This window comes from Platichthys flesus, chromosome 22, assembly GCF_949316205.1.
Source record: "Platichthys flesus chromosome 22, fPlaFle2.1, whole genome shotgun sequence".
Lineage (NCBI taxonomy): Eukaryota > Metazoa > Chordata > Actinopteri > Pleuronectiformes > Pleuronectidae > Platichthys > Platichthys flesus.
In genome coordinates this window covers 7,698,341-7,722,315 of record NC_084966.1, presented here as the reverse complement: position 1 = coordinate 7,722,315, position 23,975 = coordinate 7,698,341, and the positions used below count along the sequence as shown (strand labels likewise).

Below are 23,975 nucleotides of genomic sequence, written 5' to 3'. Positions count from 1 at the left end.
ACAATTTGACATTCTAACAGCTAATGCACACCACGCATAACAAGGTGTTAATAAGTGAGCTTTGGAGGTGGTGCTACCTTCGAACAGAGCCCGGGCAGCAGTCATGTCACTTTTGTGAGTTTGAGGTTTTTATAGAAAATACGGTGAGCATATAACCTGGGATGTACTCTGCTGTCAAAACATCAGGAGCTGATGTCGAGCAGGTTTTAACAAGACGGGGAGAAGATATATTTCTGTCGTATAACAGTCCACTGATCCTCTAAAGATCTTGAGGCAGACATGTCATCAACCAGCCGCGGGCCGGGAGAAAGGGAGAATCCCAGAGGAGCTTAAGTAAACGACATTTTCGTCCTTCGCCCGAGCACAAAACCCAGAGTTTGTTCAGCGGCTTCTGTTCTGCTCCGCGCTCTCTTTCCAAAACATTATCACAGAGCGCGAGGAGGAAAAAAAAACCTGCAAAGCCCAATAAGCTTCGACTCCGAAAAGGAAAAGCCACTTATCGCTTGTTTGAGGGAGAGCCGAAGCAGCGCTCGGTGTTTTGAGAGCGGGCTGCTCTGTGTGATGCATTTTAGCCGCATGTAATCATTTCCGTTCTCTGGGGCCTGGAAAGCTGAAAGTTTGGAAGCGGAGAAAACCGTTTTCTTTTCTTTTATATCTCGAGATCACACACACACACACACACACACACACACACACACACACACGCTCAGGCCTCTTATTTCCACCATATTCCGTGCCTGACCTCCTCCCTGGAAGAGCATGTAAATCCAGGCAGGGGTTCGGGGATTGATGAACCCCGGTTCCTCTCTGATTAATCGTCGATCACGAGCGGTGACCTCATCGTGCGGCGGGCACTGCCGGAGCAGCAGGGGTGTGAGAGCGAGAGCGACATCCTAACCATCCACAGATGTTCCTTTAAACATGACTTCAGCTCGCAGACATACACACACACAGAGGCCTTTTTCATCTTTTGTATGGAACTGAGGGGCAGGGAGAAAACGTCGGGACCACCTGTTTCCTTTGGTTTCATGCAAAGCGTAAAAACAAACAAAAACCCTTATTGTTACGATACATCATCGGCTGCATTGAACCCCGTGTGTTGACACAAGCCCGGAATCAAACTTCCAATTCATCCTTCCATCTTTACAGAACCTCACAACGCTGACATCTGCAGCATGACGGCACGCAACTTGACCTCTGAATACCAGAACCCCTTATGATGTAACCTCGTGTTTACCCAGCCAGCTGCTCTGGGATCAGCCTATACCACAGGGAGAAGGGAAAGCAAAGTGTCTAATGTTACAGAGGCCAGTTTTTTTTAAAGTTGGAATTCTTACTTGCTGCCACTAAGTTTGGGCTTTTCATTAGGTCTTTAATAGAGTGAGTGTTCATATTTGGCAGCAGCACCTCGCAAAAGCAGCCGCACAAAATCACAAACAGAAAAAACGGATTATTAAAAGGTGAAAAGTGCTCAGAACTGGATCCTTATGACCAGCGGAGGACAGGCTGACTTTTTTTGCTTAATAGAAAAATGTGATTTGTGGATTTGGACGCTCTTGATAGTTGCATCTGTTCCTTACTGGCTGTGAAAGGATCCTCCGTAACACGATGCCAGCCGGAGAGACGGTCGGTCATCTTGTTACAACATTCCCTCCGTGTTTCCCTGGACAGGGTTCACTTGCTGAGAGGCGCTGAGTAAAGAGTCAAACAAAGAGAGAGTTTGGTCCCGAAAAGACACAAACAGGCCCAGAGGTAAAAGCACAAGCAAGAATAGAGTAGAAGAAAAAATGAGTTTGTGCAATATTACACACAGTTGCAGTAAAACCATTTAAATGTGTTAATCCGAGGAGGAACTAGAAAGGCACTTTGTCGTGTGTGCACCTCCACCAAGGCCCAACACTTTCAGCACCTTTCACAGACTCATAGATATGATGTCATAATTTTTATCATCAAGATCCATGTATTACTTCCAGGGAAATCTATGATGAAAATGCCCGAAGAATTCTCGAAAGGAAAATTACCCAGACTGCATTGTTCCACCAAAGTCCCTGGCAATTGGTTTTGATGTTTTTGTGAAATCTTGCCTACAAACAAACAAACAAAAAAAGAGACATGGTTGGAAACAACAAACCTCCTTGGTGGAAGTAACAACCACATAAAAAGGAGAATAATTCAAACTACAACTTAAACCAAACAACGTATATTTAGCCATCAAATCTGAGTATAAAATGAATAAACGTGATATACCCTGGAGTTGATCCTGATCTACTTGGCACCCTAACGCGTATGATCATGATTAAAGTCAGATGCCTCCGAGCGTTGGACGTCATTTCGTTTCAGCAACATCCCGTGACTCACTTCAATTAGCTGTTCGTCCTTTCCCACGAAAACACTGAATAATAATTTTCTTCATTTTATTACTCACTATATTCTTTTGCGCAAAAAATTACGAGGAAGTTCCTACAGTTGTGAGTTTGCTGTGGAAACCAGGCCCGAGCGACGGGAAATCAGCTTGCGGGATTAAAAGTGAGTAAGCTGTGCTTGTGTGTGTGTGTAGGTGAAAGTGTAATTTACCGGCACAGTAAGTGATAATCACCTTTACTGTGCTTTTTTAACGCAGATATAAACGCCCGGTAGCTGCGAGCGAGATACCGCATGACCCTCTTCCTGCTCGTTTAACGATTTGCAGGGCGCGCGGTAAATATGCTCATGCCATCTGGTTGACTTAACTGCAGCGGGGCTGGTGACATCACTCATGTGGATGTGATGGAGGACATTCCTCGGCGATGCCCTCATCACCGCCGGGATGCTCATTATCCAGACCTGCCCTGTTCTTTTGCAACGACACACAGCGTTTTTTTTAAAGGTTTCTTTTATGAACTGGGCTTTCTGGTTGCTGAGGATCCCTCCTCCTCCTGCAGGGAGGCAGGGGGAAAAAAAAAGGTTTTGCACAAATGACAGCAGGACGTTTCCAAGCAGCTGGTCCCGTGTTTAATATCTACGCATATTCCACTGCACGCATGAGCAGGATCTGTCCTCACCTATGCATCGTTAAGATATTATCGCCGAAAACTGTGGGCGAGGAGGCGAAAAATCGGCCTCATTCGTCAAGCGCGGCCGACACGTGATGGTTGAGCTCTTAGCGAAGGCTGTTAAGTCTTCCTCGACTCCGCGGACACCTGTGTTCACCCCGAAAAGGTTTCCAGCCTTGTGCATATTCCGCATTCCTGCTCAAAGCCGGTTGGAGTGTTTGATGTGATAAATGAGAGGATGAGCTGTGTGTGTGATAGCAGAAATTGCCTGCTTAGTTTTAAACCCCCCGAGCCATGTTCTGGATCTCTGGTGCCGGGATGTACACATCTCCATCGTGTGTTGTTCTCTAAGCTCTGGGTCAAACGTGTCCATATATGGGATGGAACGTTCTCCCCCGAGCTGACTATTGTACAGTACGTGACGTTATTCGGATACTTGCAGCTGCACTCTCTGAAGCTCCGCCGGCGGAGCCCCCACGCTGAGGTCAGGAATCACACAAATGTGACACATTCAGCAAAGCCTCCAAACAAACACACGGAACATGCAGTCACCGCTTTACAGCGTCTCAAAACACATTCTGCCTCGTCTCTCAACACGTCACAACCACGCCAGGCTCAAGAGAGACTGGGTTTAGTTTGAAAGTCTTCATCACTTTTCTTGGTAAGGCTCTGAGGCAATTTTTTCCAGTTTAGTCAAACAACTAAATAGCTGAGATTTTTAAAAGACACTGATGATTACTGTGATGGTTTGTGAGGTCTTTTTGGCTCAGTCGTCAATAATGATGAGATGTTTTGGCCTTTATGAGTCAATAACAACGACATCCAGGAAGTTTGAGCAGTTTAAGTGTCCATAAAACCTAATGTTGAGTATTCTTATCTGTGGTTAGTCGTGGTAAGTCACGGTTTAAACGTGCAATCTGTAGTTAAATTAAAACAAAAGACCTGGTTTGATGACGTCGTGAAGCAGCGTGGGATCATGGGGGACATCAAACCCGCGGGACACAGGCACAAATTATGCTCCCAGATGAGGTTCATGTGTGCAAGTTTCCTCTACGTCACACAGCAAACCGAAATGACTCATCGGGATTCATGGCCATCTTTTTTCTTTGCAATCTGAGGTCACATAGTGTCATAATAGATGAGATAAAAATACACAAAAAGAGGTAGTTGTGCACATTAAAGTTAAAGGAGAAGTTGCTGCATTTGTGTTCCCTGCTTCAAACCCCACCTTTGTTGGTGTATCTTCACTATCGCTCCCACGTCGTAGGAAAAACTGAGCGTCTACTGACCTAATGTGAGTTCGTCAGCCAACACTCCCTTTGCTGCTTCGGCCAGATAACCAAACACATTGCCCGACGGTCTCCTCAGCATCACGCTCATCCATCTGAATCTACTGTAGCAGGGCTCCTTCTCCTCCACTAACTCAAACCTCAAAGCCGCACAACTTTATCTATCGAGTGCAGGACGCTGACTTTTTTTTTTATCCTATAGGCTGATTTATTTGGAGAATAATGTTTTGCTTAGTCTAAGATCAATCTTGGGTGTAAAGACATGTGTGTCTGAGATGCATTTTGGCAAGTAAGGCTTTTGTATTAACCTCTGAAGTAAAACAGACTGTGGATTTTTCAGAATTTTCCCAATCAGAGAAGTTAAACCTGCTTGGATTTGCTCCGATTCTTACAATAAATTAAGTTGTTATCTCAAAGGTTAAAGAAACACTGTAGATTTGCACGGCAGACCTGCATTCGGCAATGAACAAGGGATCGCTGTCCTCCTCTATATCTTATCGTTACCTCACGGATAAGAAATGATGGGACTATTTGAAAGAGACAAGGAGCATTAACGCTTCACAGATGCTCCTTCCGCCTCTGGACTGCAGATGTGCAGGTGTCCATCAAGACCAGTGAAAAGGCAGAAGCCCAGTAACGCGGAGCAGACGCCCGCTCACATGAAAGCATAGTTTCCACGTGTAGCACTCGTACCTTAGAGTGTGCAACCCTGCCGAACTAATATCGCTCCACCGACGTGTGTAAACTGGCTGGTAATTAGGCCCGGGGCGGCGTCACCGCATGGCGTAATGTGATTACATCTCCCCGGCAGAATGCAGCGATTAGACCTCACCGACCACAAGGACGTGCTCATTCCGCTCCGACCATTTTTAGTCTCGTTTATAAACAGAGCCTTAAAATAGAATCGACTCCTGGGAGGTGGTGTAGAAGCGTCAATATTTCGTTTTTTTCTTTTTTTCTTAGTTTTTTATCCAAATATAAGTCGAGAAAAGTCAGTATTTACATGAGATTGTCTGACGGCAGAGAGGTTAACAAGGTCAAGAGACATCATGGCGTCTATACGAAAGGCATATTGGACTGGGGGACTATTAATGGCATAATCCAACCCACGAGTTTGTCTGCATGTCAAATATGGAGTTTTCCAGTACAATTACCTGAGCTGTGTGGCTGGAGCAGCCTGACAACTTATTTGGAACCGTTAGCGCGTGACGGGGGGGGGGGGGGGGGAGCAGAGCTTGACAAATGATTACAGGGACTGGGAATCCGCGAGAGTGATGTATGAGCTAATCTCCTATTTGTGAAAGGAAATAGCACAGAGGGTGGAGGGCCAGTTGGGGGGGGGGGGGGGAAGCGGAGAAAAAAAATGCAGCTAATGTGGAGTAAGCATGACATTTCCACGTGGCTTCCGCTGGGGCCGGAGACAGCAAACGAAGGGGGAGTCTCGAATCGCCCCGAGCAAGCAGAGAAAATCTAAAGAACAACATGTCAACTGGACGTCGCGGAGGATTCATTTACCAGCCAGCTCTCTTGTTTTGTTTGTTTCACCCTCTTCTCGCATTTGTTCCAGCAGACACCTTCTTGAGTTACAGCTTGGCAAACCTCGGCGAAGGGGAAGCCATTTTTCGCCGGCCGTCCTGTCGGGCTGGAAGGAAGTGGCAGGCGAGAAAGCTCGGCACATTACGTGGCCGAGGCCGGCAGCTGCTGCGTCCGAACAATGAGCCTGTGCCTGCGCGGCCGGGCCAAGCCGGTGTTGAGATAGTGAGTGAATTATGGAGGGGAGGAAAAGCGCCTGCCTGGATCTGCCAAATCAAATGTCTCATTGTGGCCAATCTGGACGTGCCCGTGATGAACTGTGCAAACAGGGACCGTGAATCACTGCGGCAACTTTTCTCTCCCCTTTCTGTTTTTCAACCAAGACACGATTACGGCTGTTCTGTACTCAGCCACTTAACATGACGGACATGGAGGAAATTCATGTTTCTCTAACACTCCCTCTAGCAGCATTTACGGAGAGTGGGTTATAACAGATTTAATCACACTAACATAGATTTAAATGAAAACGTTTAAGGGTTTTTCATCTAAAAGCCTCAGAAGCTTCAAGATCTGGTGAAAAAACATGAAATTCCATAGTCTATATAATAGCTGGAATCAGTTAATGATATAAAATAGGAATACACACAATGTCCTTTATATTTAAATCAATTATTTCAAAACAATCATGTACACAACTGTTAATAAATCTGTTTAAACATTATAAAAACATAAATTATAGTTATTGACAAATACACAAACTGAAACTTTCTTAGCTCTGCTCTTAGATACATATCATTTGTAACTGCTAACATACTGCTAATAAGTGCTATGGGGTCACATGTTTGTCTAAGTATTTGGAGAACTTGAGGTAAAACTAATATTCCAATAATTGGTCCCTGGTGTGACTTGAATGCAAAATTAAGAACATGGCATCCTACAGCAATCCTTCATAATTATTGTACTTATATAGGATATATAGTAGAGGCAAAAACGAAGTTAAAAAGTAAAAAATGATGAGCGATGAGTCTACGGAGGATGTTCCTGTCAAAACAGCTCATGATCTCATTTCCTGTTTCGGCCCGCTGAGAGGAAAGGCCCAGTTTAGCCCGAGCCTTAGGCAACGAAACTGACTGTTTTTGGCACTTTTGGTTCCCCCGACGTATAACAAATGTTGAGAGAAAGGCCTAAAAGTTCCAGATCTCGTTTCCAGGACATGATGGAGGACACCTCAGTGTGTAAACAAAGCAGCAAATGTCCAAGGGGGAGCAGGGGTCAGTGATTTATGGCGCTATTGTTGATTTCACAACATCTTACTGCTCTCCAGATGGAGTTTTCTTGTCAAATGTCCTGAAATATAGAAATAATCTGCTGTTTTAGTGTCAGGTCACCGTACTCGAGCCGTTCCATCTGCAGCCACCTTCTGGACTTTATGGGATTTCGTGTTAAATTGGAAATAGCCCTTGTAACTTTCTCAGGGTGTGAAGCGACTCACTCGGAGGTGAGAACTGCTAATTAGGGATGTTTATAAGGAATGGGGTTCAATTTACTTTTCCCCTTACGAAGGAAGACAAGGCTGTTTGGTTTTAATGTATGAGGTCATCTCGCAATCCCGAACATTTATCAACTGAAAGGAATCTCCAGACGTCAGGTTTTCGGACATTGTAAAACCCCTGTGTGCGAAATTAAGACGCGGGTTTGCGGTAGACGTGGGAGGAGAAGAATCTCAAGGCTGTGGGCTCGGCCTCCAGGAGGACCTGTCGGGCCTGAGGCGGCCGGGTGTCGAGCGGCGATATGGAAACCAAAATCTAAAACCGGGGAGATCGACTCGTTGTCGGGGAACAATAGAGGAAGCTGTCAGAGGGACCACCCTGTCCCAGTGCATCCTGGGCTTTGACAAGACGGAGAAATACGAGCCGCGGTTGGGTTTTAAATTCCCTCCTCCCCGATCCCAACGCAAGGTGCTCGGGGATGATTGATGAGAGCGTTTTCCTGCCGGGTTATGAGACCAGAGAATGGCTGGCACTGCTCTGCTCCGGGGGTTGAGATACGAGAGTAAACATTATCGTTTCAGACACACCTTTCCCCCCACTGTTATTATCATTGCTTCCATTCAGAGTTCAAGGAAATTAATAAAACCTAATTATTATGCATCAGTGAGTAATGTCTTGAGAAATATCTGTTTTACACGAGGCTTTAACAGTTTAGTGTTTTACAAAGCCCACAAGCCTCCGGAGAATCACGGCAGAAATGTAACTCAACCCTCAATAAGATGCCTGACTTCACACAACTTCTTATGGCAGGAGACGAAAACCAGTGCCAAGCGAATTAATACACTGGTACAACGAGCCCGATGGCGGCTACCCCCAAATCATTTACATTCGTGGACCACAAATTGTCGAGCATACTGTGTCTCAGCTGCCATGTCATAACAGCAAAACAAACAACAGCCACCTTCCTCCACCCTAAGACTCTGAACCGCACTCAAGTCCCTTCCAGACGAAAGCAGCCCCTTTTGATGCCAGGCCCAAAAAACCTCAATTACACTGTATATTTCCAAGATTAAATGATGCAGTCAATTTAGTTTTACTCCAAAGAAAGTCTCCCGTCCTGACGTTGTAATGACCTGGTGAGACGTAAATGTCTTAGTGTGATACTCTTGTAACACTGCATGGATAAAGACATCCAGGAGATCATGTTCTTTGATGGGGGTGAAAGAAAGGCCTGCTCGCCTTGCCATAAAAGATTAGAGCGATGAAATCAGACTTTTCCAGCGGCCTGATATCTCTGGACCAATGTTTCTTTGGGCCTCGAAATCCTGCCGGCAGTGACAGGAGGTGGGGAGGTGGGTGGGTGGGGTGGGGGTAGTATGACTAAAGGGTGGAAAAACGGTTTAAAGGGTCGATCCAGTTTCAGGAGCCTCTCATGGTTTTGGTGAAGTGGGAGAAAGAGGAAGTATCCATGTCAGTGAGAAGACAAGTAAGGTAGGATACCCTAAGAGCCGAGTGTTTTATTTGCTCTGGTTTCTTTGGTGCAGTCACCAGGATACAAGTTCGAAAATTCCGGATCTGGTACACACACTTTATTATCCGGCCACGTGCATCACCTGTAATCCGTTTTTAAGGCGTCTGACAATCCAGGACGGGTTCTTGTAGAGTTTACACATGCCAGGGAGGAGGTGAGGTATCTGTGGTTTGGACAAAGAGCAAACACCAGGGGAAATAAATGCCATGCCGGGATCTCTCTAATTTAATGTAAGTATAGCATGAGCTCATTCCAAAGGCACACTCATTTCTTACTCTTTTTTTCTTTGCAAACAAAGAAAATTATGAGCTCACATTTCGAGCAGCCGTATATTATAGCCGGTTTTATGCTCAACCCAAAATAACATTAAAACAAAAATCGGATTTGCGCAATTCTTTTGCCTTGCGAGGCCTTGGAGCCGTTTCAGAGGGACTGCACTGCTCCAAGATTTTAATATGATGTTTTAAATGTTAGCTTCTCTCGTGCCGGGAAGGGTAGAATTAAATGCATTTTAAGGATTTAACCAAATGTCCCACTTAAGCCCCTGTTACTCAAGTGGAGCTGCTCAGTGGCCAACAGCATGGAACCGTCCCTGGTGGGTATGTACAACAAGTGCTGCGGACTGATGCAGAAGATTTCTATATTTGCGAACACAATTCTTCCACGAGGGAAAAACAATACACTCCGTAGCTGCGCATGCAAATAATTTCATCACTAAAATATAATAATAATGCGAATTTAGAATTTTCATCTGAGTGGATAAAGTAATAACATCAGATTAGGAGGTTGTTTGCAGGAATATGCAAAAACTAGACAATCATTTCCTGTAAATTCTTGTGGAGGGGTGGGACATGGCCCAAGGAAGAGCCCATTAAATTTTGGTCTGTGTGACTGGTACACAGACGAAAGAGTCAAAGACATTATGTGCATTCCATTTCCATTGCAGGAATGGGCACAATTGCAGAAGAAACTTTGAGGTTTTTACCGCCTGCGTGGATGGTAAAAACTTTATGGAAGCAATAGCGCTGCACAAAGCAATACAATTCAGAATTGGAGCAAAACCGCCTCTTATGTCATTATGAGAAGTATAATAAAGTTTTTTTTTCGTTATAAAAGTGTGGCTGGACAGATTTGAATATTGCAAAAAGGATCAAATGTTTGGATACAATGACGCACGTATCGTGTTTTGTATCATTTAGCAAAGGTTGTCATGTTGTTATTAAATGTGTTTGGGTTCGCTTTTATGAATCCGTAAACATCAGGAGGAAAAAACATGCTTTTCCTCGGAACTTCTTCAGAAAGGAGACAGAAGTGTATGTTAAGATCCATGCGACTCGGCCAACAGATGTTTTTACTTGTTTTCCTTTTTTCTATCTTGTAAAAACCTCTCAAGACACCGGCACCCCGCCAGAGCTAATTGCACTAAAAGAAAAGAAAATCACCATCAATCCTCATCATCACTGGAAGCCAGTGGACGGAGCTAAAGCTCATAACCCTCAGCGCTAAAACGTCTCTCTGGAATCCGTCCAGATGCGGGCCATCTGTTGTGCTCAGTCACCGAGGTGAGACTAGTCCTGTCTATCCAGACGGTGACATCACCCAGGCTGGAGACGGGCTAAACTCCAATATCGGGTCCTTGCATTAATAACCTGGCTGATCCGATCCTTTCAGGCAGCCCCTTGACGTGCATTAAGGTATCCCAGCGGTGCACTTCATCAACATTGTGAGTGTTTTCTGCCACGGGGGGAGCCTAATGCAGCCGAGAGACCTGGGAACACAGCGGCTGCAGTGTGCCACATCACCCCCCCCCGACAGGCTCTTGTTTTCCTCCACCTCTTTGAGAGCTTTCAAACGTCATGGACTGGCATGGCACAAAGCCACGGTTAAAAAGGAAAACAACAACAGAGCGATCTATTCACTGGCTTTGGTACAAAAACAGCAAAAGAAGGATTTTTGCCATGCTGAATTTATTTATCGAATCAACATTTTTAACGTTCATCACTTCAGGCAGAGTGTGATCAATCTGGAATTTGATTATTTACAAGAGCAGACAAAATAGTTTTTGGACATACTTGGAATCTCTGTGTGGGCTTTTCTCTTTGCAACAGTTGTCTTATGTCTGGCAGCTGAAGACACGCCATCAATGTCTGTGGTCCGCTACTGACTGAACATTGACAGACTATACAGATCTGTCTATTTCCATATAAAAACTGCAGGGAAATTAGAGATCATTTACAGAAGCAAACAACTCAAAGATGACAGCTGTCACTCATCAGTCAGTCTCAATATGTCTGCACTAAGAAAACAAAACAGCAGGAGGTAAATTTCTTTAAAGAACGTTTAAAAGGGGTTTTGGTCATTACAGGAATGACATCATTAACAAGATGGAAACTGATCATTACAGCATCTCTCACAAGCATCAGTTCCAATGTCAGTCTTTCTTTATTCGGTCTAATAACTCCTGAAATCTGTATGTGGCTCATATTCATCTCATCGGCTTCATACTCGGCATGTTCATCGTTGAGAACCCAAGAGAGTGTGGACGGCATTTGCCACGGCTCAATTATTCTGTGCCATGACTCAATAACACTCTTGAACAAAGGATGACACGACGCCAACAGGAACGTGTCCCGAGGGGATAAATACGTTGCAGCAACAAATACAGATGTGGAGGATGACATGCGAGAAATGGAAGCGGTGACGTGGCGGCTAAGTGCTACGAGTCTGCTTCTCCTCACTTTAAATCACGCTCGGTGACAATTGGAGGCCCCGCTGCCAAGAAGTCATTGGGCTGATGAAAGCCCGAACCAGGAAGCGAGCAGACAATAGAGAGATCACAGACCTCCCGCCCGTCAGGGGGTCGCATCCCCTCCGAGCTGTCCGGAAGGGGGGGAAAGTCAGACGCAGACGCCCGCGCACTCGCTTCATCACGTACTCTCGCTGAAGTCAATTCAGGCGTCACACCCAACGTCCCCCCCCCCCCCCCTTCACGAATGACTATCATTTACATTCCTCCCGAAGCAGGGAGAGGTGAGCAGCGAGTGGGAGGATCCGGTGAGAGCAGTTGTGATGGAAAGGGTGACAGAAGGGGGGGGGGGGGAGACAAGGACAGGGACGGAGAGAGAGACGAAGAGGAGGAAGGGGGGGGGGGATGACGCTTTTAATAAACTGTGAAAAGGAAGTGGTTATAATATGGTTCGCATAAAAACATTAAACACTGGATAACTTTCTCTCCCATTGTTCGCTTTGCTGTGCGTGCAACGTCAATTATGTCAATTGGCAGGTTACACCCAGAAGAAACATTTATGCCACGCAAGTTGGAAGGCACTGGGTAAATAACTCAGTTAATTAGGGACGAGGAATTGTGGTGGGAGATCAGAGAAGTCCAGACGTTACGAGACCTCTGTGTCGCCTCCATGTGTCGTACAGTCTGCTTACACCCCCCCCCCCCCCCAAAGGAAATTGTAAGGGATCACCTGTCATTTCTGCTGATCATAATAATCCCACTCACAAGTGAGCCATTACGTCTGAGAAACAACGTGTCATCTGAGGTCGCACTCCTCTGCAGCCCCGGGAGCGTTATGAGAGGGTTCAGATACAATGACGAACGAGGGGCCATCTGGCGAGAGGGGGGGGGGGTGTCATCGCCAGAGAGAGAGAGAGAGATAGAGAGAGACGCCAGGCAGAACGAGCAGACGGACGGACGGGTGGGAGGTAGAGACGGATCAGGAGGAGAAAAGGAAATCTGCAGCCTCTTGGTAGAGTCTGCTGTGCGTTCCCTTACAGGCTGATCACACTGACATCAACACTTAGCTCCAGTTATTTGGATTAGACGGAGGCACAGATGTGATTTTTTAGGCCGCCTTCCCTTTAGTTGGAAATAGCCTTTGGCATCGGTTTCAGCACAAACTTGTAACTGATGTTTGATCATGTTTCTGTCACTTCAGCCACAATCTATTCACCGCAAAGACAGTTGATTGTTCGTCAAATTCCCATTTCAAGGTCAAATCAAATTAAAAAATCGATCTTTTCAGAAGTCAGAATCTTTTGAGTTGAGTTTAAAACAAGGTGATGGTAGGCCACGAATCCACTGCTCAGAGGGTTCGGAGCGTCTGAGCCAATTCATAACCCGAGAACCTGAGCTTATGAATTTCAAATCTAAACTCCTTGTCCTCTTCCAACTTGTCTCATCTGCACTCTCTTCTAAGCCAGACTGATCCCCGTGTATGACAAGCCTCTGGACGCGTCTACTTTAATCAGGCCTCTGCTTTCATAGCAACACAATGACACCATCAGCGCGGTGGATTTTTTGTGCGGAGGCTTTGCTGGACCTCTTCCATTAATGAAGTTGTGAAAGGATGACCAGATTAGGAAACCAATATCCTGTGTTTAAAGATTGCCGGACAGTGTTTGGAGATAAGTCAGCGAGTGAGTAAAGATATCCAAGAAGGAGTTGCATACAGAACACTGATGAGAGAATTTCCTCTGTATCCATGGGGGTGATATTCCACAGAAGTTGGTTTGCTCCGGCGGCTCTGAAGGAAGCATTGTCGTTCACTTCCGTGTACATTCAAAAGGGGACAAGCTTTAAAATGAAGTGCTATATGGTGGGTGGTCACACTGTAATCTTCCCAGGTTGAACCGGCACTTAGAAGTATGCTCCCTTTTAAACACAGCCTCGGCGCGGAGGCCTTTGAAGCTCGGTTATCTCGCACTGCTTAAACACAACCTTTGATTCGGTGCAGGCTGAGCGGCTGATTGGGACGGAGGTGAGGCCCCGGCATGTGGTTGTGGCCCCTGGGAAGGCAAACATTAAGAGATTAGCCAGGTAGAGGTTGCACCGTCGGTAAAGGGGGCGGCTCGGCGGAACGGGAGTAGACGCTGGAATTTCGTGAGAAAGATGTGAAAACGCAGCGAGGGAAAAGATTAACGAGGCAGCTCCGCAAACACACAGGTGGGAAAAGTGGCGGGGAACATGTCAGCCTATTTGGGGAAGCTCGGCTCCCTGTAATCTGATTAGAGAGCAGCTCTTGTGCTGCTTCCACAGACTTGAGATCAACGCTAATCCATCCGGAAGCCATCAAAGAGTCTCTGGAGGAAGATCCGCCCTGCTCACCTGACAGCTGTACAAATGAGTGTGTGTGTGTTACAAGTTCTATTGTGCGTTGCCATTGTTGCGAAGGGGCGTGAAGCCAAAGGGAATCAACACCATGTGCTGATGTGAGTTTAAAAGCAAGAATCTGGCTCTGAAGCTGAAGTTGCCTCAGTGCCAGGGGTAGTTGAAGAACAGACGGTGAAGAAAATGTACAAATAACGATTTGTTAAAAGAAAATAGGTCCAGATATTTGTGCTCAGGGAGAGAATCAACACAAATATCGTCCCTTTGGGAATATGGATTATCATCGTTGACTTCACTTTCCAGTTGCCGTGTCCCAACACCATGATCTGCAAATGAGTCACGGCTGAAAAACCGAAAATTCCAGGACCCCCATTACAAACATTGTAACAATCCAGTCTTACGTAACGTTTAAAACAACACGACTAATTGGACTGAAACGAACACACACACGGAAAACATGAGGAGGACGTAATGAGCAGTGTGAGGAGCTGCTTGGGAATCATCGCTGTAGGACACCTCAAATGTCAAAGTGGGCTTTCACAAATCAAACAATGTGACAAAGACCGGAGTGTGACGCGGTGAGACGTCTCCAAAGTGACACGTTTCTGCTCCTTTCTATCTGCGTGACTCCTGGAAATTACATTTACACGGCAATAAATACTTTCTGCAAACAGAATGACTGTGGTTAAGGTCGCTGGTTTAAAAGTTAATAAACAGGCCCCCGTCTCAAGTCACTGCATATTTCGGTGTGTTGAAACAGACCAGGGTCTTTTCTCCTGACCCCAGCCTGGATTAATGTGTTCAGCATGAGCGTACCAGATCCATTAATCAACATTTCCTCATTATGTTAATAGAAAACGTAAGCTGGCGACCATTACGTCTCCCCGACGACGCCATTGCTGTTGTAAATGCGTCGTATAGAAAGATGATTTATCTCAGAGGAGCGTATTCGTGTTTGTGTAAAGATTTGGAATCTTTCGCCGCATGTGACATGATGTAAAGCCGGTCGCTGCCAGGTCCGAGCCACACTGCACACGCAATGGCTGGCTGTTAACGTGAGGCCTTCGGGGGGGGCTTTGAAAACTACCACATTTGTGCAAACAGTGATCGCAACATCCTCCGTAAGTGTTTGTGATTCACATCAAAGTCCACGGTAATGCGGGGGTAATGATTATCAGCTGTACCAGATTATCAGTCTGCTCTCACACACACACACACACACACACACACACACACACATAAACAAACACCTCAGGACACCTCTCTTGATTTCTAACTCCAACCCGTGATTCCTTTCCGAGGGAGTAGCTGCTGCGAGTCTGTTAATTAAAACCTGTCCGCCCGCGTCCAGCCCTTCAATCTGAATGTACGTGATTGATTCCTGCCCGTGATCTTATATCCTGCCCTGGTAGGATGACGTGTTGTGTTCGTTATGAAGCTCGGTCCAGGGAACTATTTGTTCCCAACGCCGGAGAAAGAACACTCTCGCAAGAACTGAGAGAAACGAGTCGAGGGGAATAGAAGAGACACAAACAATTCTTTTTTTATCATTACAAGAACCTAAATAAGAAAGACAAGACGATAACAGTGCTCTTGAGGTTCCTTGGGGTTGCATGAACCTGTGAAATCCAGGTTATGGAACAGCAAGAGTGAGTTATAGAGACAGGGACAGACGCTCAGGCTAAACAGGAACGAGCACATGTTTGTGTTTTTCTTGAGCCAAATGTAATGAATGGTCGTTGACTGATCCCTAAAATGTCCCCAGAAATATAAATTAAAGTTTAAGGGGGAAAGGTTGATCCTTAATGAAGTCTGACCATAAATTAAAAGCATAAAAATCTTTTAAAAAAAAGTTTCTGAGTGACTGAGGCGAAAAGTGACCCAATCAAATCCTGCTTTTCCTTTAAGAGAGAAGCAGACATACCTTTAGAGCAACAAAACTCCCAGAGGAGGTGAAAGGTCAAGGTCATATTACCTTTACTGAGACACAGACACACAAACACACATATGCATGCTCGGACACAACTTGGGCCTAGAATAAAGGAAAAGCTGCGTAAATATTGGTGAAAGCATGAAAACATCACAATTAGGAGAAATCAATAAAACCCAGGTCCACCTTGATGTGCAGCCGGCCTCGACAACCTGTCATCACAACAACAACGGACAAAATGTCTCCAGCCAGAGGACGGACGTAAACAAAGCTGATTTTGGCCATAAAAGGCCAGCGAATGTCCACACCAGAGTTTCTTACCCTGGCAATCAAAATCACGTTCCATTTTAACAGCGAAGCCCATGCTGGGGCCCAGACTGAGATCAGAAACAAGAGACAGAAAAAAAGAGAAAAAAAGAGGTGGTAGACAAAGACGGCGAACGGCTGTGAAGGAGGGAGGGAGGGAGAGACAGGAGAGTACCGGGGGGAGTGAGAAAAGGGCATAAAAGAAAAACAAACAGAAAGAGGAATATGAAGGCAAAGTCAAGGGTGGATTTAGAGAGAGATAGAATTCCAGCGAGAAGTGGAGGGAGCGAGAGAGAGAGAGAGAGAGAGAGAGAGAGAGAGAGAGAGAGAGAGAGAGAGCGAGAGAGAGAGACATGTGGATTTGATTACAAGCTGATGATGTCATGCGTGTATGTCAGGTAATCAGCCCCCGGGCTCTGAACGTATCGCACAGGCATGTGCGTGTCAGGCTGAGTGTTCGGGGCGAGACCAGGCCTCGTCTGCAGAGAGGCGGCCTGTCTGATGTGCGGCGGGGAATCGCACCAGCACACTCAGAGGAGAAAGTGTGAGTCTTTGTCTCTGGCTGTCTGGTTGTGCACACGACAGATTCTTAACTCACACATTTTGCTAAAGGGCAACAAAAAAGACAGGTAGTAAAACTTACTGGGCTCGGCCATATCTCTTGTTTCCATCTGGTTTGGACATTGATGGTTTTACAGATTCACGCCTCATATCAGGTACCACGTGCACACACATACATGCACCTAAACACTCTCAACATGTGTCCTCACCTAATGTGCTCATACGACAGCTGTGCTTTTCTTATAGCTGGAGACTGTGCGAGGAACAGAACTCAGGGAGAGCCCATATCGGGTGTTTGAAGTGTAAGCGAGGATTAGGACCAGATACAGTCCTTGTATTGGTGTCAACACGTTGCTACAGGTACTGGTGAGGAGATGAAACCCAATCCAGAAGAGTCCAGTTTCAGTAATAAGTCAGGTTTCCATCCAACTGGAGCTCCAGTGAGAAAAAGAAAATGTTAACTTGTGTCTCCTGAGCTGTGTCTCAATTCAGAGGAAGCATTTGAAAACCGACAGTCCCATTATGAAGGCTCCTACAAATGCATCCTCCCATCCTTGAGAAATCAAGGCTCCAATGGGGGGATTCTAAGGCCCAACCTATCCCAGAATTCATTACACTTCAGAGGGATGTCCAATGCTTCAGTATCAGGCTTCAAATCAACCTTACAGTTACGTGTGTAGGATAAAACATTTTAGCTAAATTTCTAATTATATTTTGTAGTTTTTATTAGTTTAGACTGAAATTAGCATAAAGCAGACCACATTTTGGCCTCATTTTAGACTTTCTCTTAAGGACTATGTGGTTGATGGTAAAATGATTATTCAGTCATTCATTATGTAGTGTGTGTGCCTGTATGTATTCATTGGCGTCTTTAGTGCATTTTTGTGGCAGAACATAATTCAGATTCTACTTTTTTCGCACCACCGCGTGTCTTGAAAGTTTCCTTGCCCTTTGCCTTTAATGGACGGCAACAGTTTTGGATGCAGACTGTGAAACGTGGGGAGGAATGGAGAGCCGTGACACGCGGCTCAGGTCCCGAGTCAAAATGGAAAACTTTTGCAATTACAAGGTTGGCATCCTAACCACAAAGGCCACAAGGATGCCCTGAGGCGGCTTTTCCTTCTGACACAGTTCGAACGGAGCGCAGCCTCAGAGCTGCGGGTCACACACAGCTGGAGCGGGGCTAGCTTCTCTAATCCCATCCTTAAAGTCATCAATGCAGCTCATGTTTTGTAATTTGTAAACCTGGAATTTCCAGCTCTGAAGAAACGCCGGAAGGCCGAGCCCTCTGGATTTTAACGACCGCCCCGCTGAACCGCACACGATGCTCGTCCAGACCAAATCCCAAACCTCCTCATTTTTCTGTTTATTGTCAGCGCTGCAGTCATCCTGCGGGGGGGGGGGGGGGGGTTACATAACACATCTTCATCTCCCAACGATTTGTCATACGGCGGAGTCTTGTCACAGCAAACATGTTTGTGTGGCCTGCTCTTGTGTGTGATCCCTGACATCTGGTTCCAGCTCGCAGTACTCCGGGTCCCGAATCTGTCCACATCCACAAATAGAATCTAATTTGGTTCCCAGAACAAACAAGTTCTGCTGCAGGGAAAAAAGGGGAGAGAGAGAGGAAACACTACGATACATCACATTTTAGGGCTGAACTCGGAGACTCTGCATATTTTTAAATACTGCGCTTTTAAATTGCCTGCAATCAATCCTGCCTTACCCTAACCCTAACCCTAGTGTCCATTTCAGTCGGCCAATTCTCCATGCACAGCCTTGTGGCTAAAGACTCACTGTGATTCTTTAAAGGAGCTTTTGAGTTCTGTCGTACTTTCAAGTGGACTCAGGATTTGGTTTGTGAGACAGAGTAGCGACTCAGGCGCAGCAGGAAGCCCGACCATGGCCCTCTGGTTGTGCTCCCATTCCTTCAGCCTCTAACCATTATATATTCCATTATAGGGGTGAGGCTGCTATTTGGTAATGCAGCCCGAATGTTTAATGCCATTTTCTATACCCCATATAGTGCACTCATTGTTTCTCACAATGCATTGTGAAAAGTAGTGTACAGCTGATGGTCACCACCCGAGCGACATATCCCATCATGCATTGCACTCGCAGCGGAGACAGGACAGAGTAGCAGGAACCGTTCGATAAAAAGATGTAAATACGAGCAGGGCAGCGCATCAAAGCACAAATTGCGGCAAAAAAGTTTATTACTAAATGTAAACATAGTCATTCAACCAGTTTTTTACCTAAAAGAATGAATTCTAAGTGTAAAATAAACATTTACTGTGGGAGATGTGTTCGAAACAGTTTTTTTCCTTTGCAGATGACCTCACTCTATCGTCCCTAAAGTAGGGGTTAGTAAATGAGTGGGTGAATTTGGACCCAGCTTTGTTTGTCTCCCTTTGAGATTGTTCCTTTGTATCTTGGAAAACTTTGCCTACAAAATGGATTCCGAAGCAAATCAGCCACAAATCGATTGTCGCATTACGTGCCCAGAACACGAAGAATTGCACTTATTGGTTGATTATGATGCCACCGCCGGGCTGTAGGGTCTGATTGGTTACTTGTATCACTCCATAGCCTCCGGCCAAGGACACAGCAGCACACAGAGCACAGGAAGCTCCAAATAGTGGGTTTGTGGTAATGACCGAATCTGAAATCCAACCCAAATCATTACAAAACAAAGAAGTAATTCAAATAAGTCTTAAAGCATTATTATTATTAAATCACAACTCTCAAACATGGAAGGCCCTACCAGACCTCCAGTGACAAGTAATTCGCACACCTCCCGCTACTGGTGAATTTTCAATAACAAGTTTAGGACCTGCAGTATTCTCCAAAATAAATCCCATTTGTTGTGTTTGCTCCAGCATCATGTTGAGTTCCTGACCAAAAACAAATGCTGTGTTTGGCTTCTAGCGCCGCACAGCGATACATTCATCGGCCTCCGGCGCCCGTCGCCACCGACTGGTCTGAGATCTGTGATTAATTGTTATCATTACTCCTTTTCTCTCGACGTGGTCAGCACAACACATGTTTTCGGTTTACTTCTTTTTAGGAATTTGGGAGTTGTGTCTGGCTCCCGCTGGAGCTGTGCTCCGTCTGACGCTGGACCAGCAGACGTCATGTCACAGTGTGCACGCTGGCGTCCGTCAGCGGGTTCAGAAGACAGCGAATTAATCTTTCGCAAAAAAGACGGGGGGATTTCTGTTTCACATTTTTCGGTGGTTAAAACGAGTTTGTTGGGGAAGATGGTTTTCTAGATGCTTGCGTACTTCAAGGTGACCCAATATGAACACATCAGCCTCGTTCCTGTCATTATTCTAACTCAGGTTACAACTTTTAAAGCATGAAAATTACCGACGGAACAAAAGGACACGACCACAGACTTTCTGCAGCATTGTTCAGAAGAGGCCATGAGGTCCGATTGGATGCCGCCCACTGATGGACCACTTGTTTAATCCACATTTACGCGTTGAACTTATATGTACGATATGTTTTCCGCTTCCCTCTACCTTTTGGCAATGGTGACCTCAGCCATTTTGAAGCCATGACATATTTTATTTAGCGGGCAGGAGGCAGGAAGAGTCTCGCTTTTATCCCATTACACTGCTGGGACCATTTATAACTGCAGTGCCCAGCCCGGAGCACATGGTTACAGAAAACACTGATTTGAAAGAAACTCATCAAAAACCCATCTCCTGTTTAAACTGAAATCTTATTGTTGAATCTGGAATTTTTGGACTTTATCTAACAGGAACACAAACACCTAATGACGATTGGGGGGGACACACATGATGTTGACACTTTAAATGTGAAATGTGTGAGTCGGATAAGAGCGATCTGATAATGAGAGTAAAGACTGAGGCATTGTGCGCCGGACAATGCGCCACTGATAAAGAGAAATGCGCGCTGGCTTAGCCTGCGATTGCAATCCAGTGTTGTGTTTGTGGAGCCATTAGCTCGAAGCCACAGGTAGGATGTTTGATTGCCCAACACCCGCCTCAGGTATTCTCCCAACGTTCCCCTGACTGAAAAAGAAGCAAAGTGGTTTATTCAAGTGTAGTTTTGTGGAGATTTTGCTGTTTAATGGAGGTTTTAAAAATGAAGAAAGAGAAGCAAAGAGAAAGTAATAATTACATGAAATTGGCCATTGAGTATTCACTTTATATACTTGTATCATGGTATTTGCTCAGAATGCATTTCATTTAATATATTTAATATCTTTAAACGCAGTGCTCGACCATGGAGAATGTTAACAGGTAACAAAAATCCACCTACCATTACCCATAATGCTGTTCCTTCCCCCTAAATGTGTAATTATTCCTCTAATAAAATAAGAATTTATCATGCACTATAATACCTTTAAATTGGCCAGTCTGCTTCTTTGAGTACTTGATGTATCGGGCTGTGATATTTCATTTTATAATTTGAACCATAAAGCTGTTTCTTTCCCCAAAATGTCAAACTAATACTCCAATTATTATTATTTATTAAATTTGGCCAGTCTGCGTTTGGAGTACTTTGCCTTTCTGTACTTATATTATAATGATATAAATGGTGGAAATATTTGGAGGACACACGTTGAGAGAATAAAAAGCACTTGTCAGAGGGACACATTGGCGTCTGGGTCCAAGACGTTTTTCTGCCTTGGGTTTCTGAACCATTTGTTAGCGGTGCTGGCAAAAGTGAGAAGTGAGAGCCTACTGTCATTCTGTGATTTCAATCAGCAACAAACCCATTTCAGTGAAAACCTAAATGTCAGGGGATCCATTAGGTGTGGGCCGTGAATATACATTTCCCATTTTTTTTAAAAGATAGATGTCATGCTTGTTCTTCAGCGTTGGACTCAATTTTACAAAGAATTAACGTTTGCGAGCTTTTCTTTTTTTCTTTCTCCTGCCTCCCCGGCTGAACAAGTGACTCGAGTTGACAAGAGCCAGAAGGAAACGGTGTAACTCGAACTCCTCGTCTCTCCTCACCTACTTCCCTGACTCCGGAGCGAGTGACAGACCGGCCAGATATTTCACACGTTACAGACGTCAAGGAGAAACCCTTTCCCCTCATCCCTGCCACATCCTCCAGTTAAAAAGTTACTTCAGGGGGGACGCGCTTGCACATGAACACACCGCGAGCTTACACACATACGAGCAAGCACACCCCCTTCTTGCGAGCCTGGGCAATGCAAAACTCCTTATAAGGGCATGTTGATGATGTAATGGTCCATAGGCAGGGAGCACATCCCTTATTGTTTGGTCTGACTGTAGGAATGCCCACATTACAGCTACTAAGAGAGCGGGACTCGCACACAGAGGAAGAGTTGAGGGTCGGGTGTTGTGCGGCAGCATACGGAGCTTATGGCAGTGGAACTGGGGAAGCCTCTGGCGCAGGTAGGCACAATAGACATTCACTCAAACCTCAGCAGCTGTTGGAGGAAAACTTTTTAAACTTAAAAAAAAAAATACTGATTGGCTCGGAAACCTAGAGATGTTCAGGGGAGCATCATTTCACGCTGGTGCTCTAGTGTCAAAAGGTTGTAATGTATTAAGTGTCAATTAAAGACACTTTTTAACTCTAAAATTATGTTTTCCCAAAAGACAACATTAAATAATGTAACTGAAGGTATTTAAATTCTAAAAATACAACTTCAGCAGAAACTTAATTTAATATGATTTTTATATCCTTTAGTTAAATGTTCCTATACTTGATTCATTATTTAGAGACGGAGGAAGTCACTGTTGAGGATTAAATCTGTATCCTGGAGGAAAGTTAACTTTGTCACTTTGGGAATTTGTCAAAATGATAGAACGGGAAGATAGAGACGACTTGATCCTCATGCAAGGATGATTGTATGATGTACAATGAAACGTGTAGTTCATTGTATTTTCGCCAAAAAACCAGGAGGTATTTGGCTTTTTAATTTATTAGAGACATCTGACGACTCATACTGGTTTGATGAATCCAGATCTTTTCTCTCCTGTGAGACTGTGGGTGAACAAACCAACTCAGAAATCCTTGTTTTTAGAGAAGATACAGAAAACCTGACTCACTCTTACATAATTGTCACAGCTCGCATGGAGGTTAATTACACTAACTGCGGTTATATAATTTAAATTAAGAGTCATCTCTGGAAATGAACTTATTACAAAAGCGCACTTGTGTTTTAATAATAGAAAATTCTCTGTGGCATTAAAATACTGAATGGGGGGGGGGGGGGGGTGTAAGTTAGCAGCTTATTAAAACACTCTTTGAGGACGGTTAAATCTGGCCTCCTGGTAACACACCACTACATTGACTGTAATGCCACCACCAGGAAGTTCATAAATATCACTGCTCCGTATTTTACACATGCAGATTGCACTCTGGGGGCAAATCACTCAGCCCGTGTGGACTTTAAATCCACCGCATTAATCAGTGTCCTCCCTCCAAGCTCTGTCACACAGGAGGGCATTCAGCCAGCCGTGCACCAGTCTCCTGTTAAAAACCTGATGTGGTCCTGTGTGCGCGCACAGGACACATCACTCTCTAACATGTATAACCTCATCACCTGCGGTCGGGAAATGGCACAGCGGCCTTGACATACGGAACATGTAACACAGCGTCGCGTGGCGGGTGAGCCGGAGTTTCCAGCTTCGGGTAAAGCGAGGGATGCCCACGTGCACGCGAGAGAGAGAGTCAAGAGGATATTTGCAACAAAGCCAGAAACAGTAGTGTAAAGTTAAGCCGTCCGCTTTAGCACCCAGCTCCACCAAATCACTCGGCGTGACCCGTTTTTCCCTGAAACATTAACGACCAGCAATGGCGGTCGTGCGTCAGCTTTCACGGGAAACCGGGTGTTTACAAATTGGTGCCTCTTGCAAAAGGCTGGACGGGCTGCACAGTGGGTGGTCAGGTGCCATTAACCCGTTCCCTCACCGGCTTTGCAGTGTATTTCTCCCCAAAAAATAATGTTCTTTCAATGTGTGCGGACCTCCGCATGAAAGGCCGAGATAAAACATGACGGGGACGGAAATGTGGACAAATGCTGGATAGATCAGCTGGATTATTTACGCGCTCCCTCAATGCATGTGGCAGCTGCTCCGACCGACGTGCATTAGATTGAAAGGGCTGGTCAGTCGAGCTATTATTACTCATTACGTTTTTTTCACTCCGTCCATTATCCCCCTGGGCTCTCA

At 45.3% G+C, this 23,975-nt stretch overlaps 1 protein-coding gene across 2 annotated transcripts in view; it reads left to right on the top strand.

Moving 5' to 3' along the window:
- filip1l (filamin A interacting protein 1-like) overlaps positions 1 to 23,975 on the top strand; it is a 58,387-nt gene that overhangs the window by 23,567 nt on the left and 10,845 nt on the right. The window contains exon 1 of one of the 2 annotated variants that reach the window (XM_062380907.1): positions 22,071 to 22,190. The exons of the other annotated variant lie outside the window; for it this stretch is intronic. The gene's annotated coding sequence lies outside the window, so the exon portion shown is untranslated. Of the gene's footprint in view, positions 1 to 22,070; positions 22,191 to 23,975 lie in introns of those variants that run through there. 2 annotated transcript variants of the gene reach the window in all.